Below are 675 nucleotides of genomic sequence, written 5' to 3' on the forward strand. Positions count from 1 at the left end.
AGGGCAGCATTGGTATCAGCGGCTGAACGAATGGACGTCCCAGTTGACCACATTTTCAATACAACAGAATGGTCAAGGAAACGGCGTTCAGAACATTTTTTATTATAAACCGTTGATAAACCTGATTTAATTGCAGGAGAATATTACAAACTGCAATATTAATTTAAGCTCAGAGGAGCTCTTTTATGTTGTTATTGTTAACAAATACCTTTCTGTTTCTTTTGAAAGCAGATCAACTGGTGATTACGATAACACTTCCTCCCTCATAAACTTCGGCAGTGAGTGAAATAAAAACTGTTACACGGTTTGAAATCACAGACCTTTGAAGTCTTCACGGAATCACTCACGTGACTCCGAAGTAAAATAGTAAGATTAAACGAGTACTTACCAGTACGAAGTTTGATCAGTATTTTATGAGGAGTTACGGTGAGGGATTAAGTGCCCGCCGCTCCCACCCTCATTATACAGATCAAACTAGTAAACTGATGTCTCGTGATCTTTACTATCTTACTTCAAATATTGTGTCTATTCTGTGATTTCACACCGCTGCTTCGAAGTATGCCGCATGCGCACTGGAGCTGGGGTCTTCACTTAATCCCTCACCGTAACTCCTCATAAAATACTGATCAAACTTCGTACTGGTAAGTACTCGTTTAATCTTACTATTAATATAAA

This window comes from Leucoraja erinacea, unplaced genomic scaffold (assembly GCF_028641065.1).
Source record: "Leucoraja erinacea ecotype New England unplaced genomic scaffold, Leri_hhj_1 Leri_408S, whole genome shotgun sequence".
Lineage (NCBI taxonomy): Eukaryota > Metazoa > Chordata > Chondrichthyes > Rajiformes > Rajidae > Leucoraja > Leucoraja erinaceus.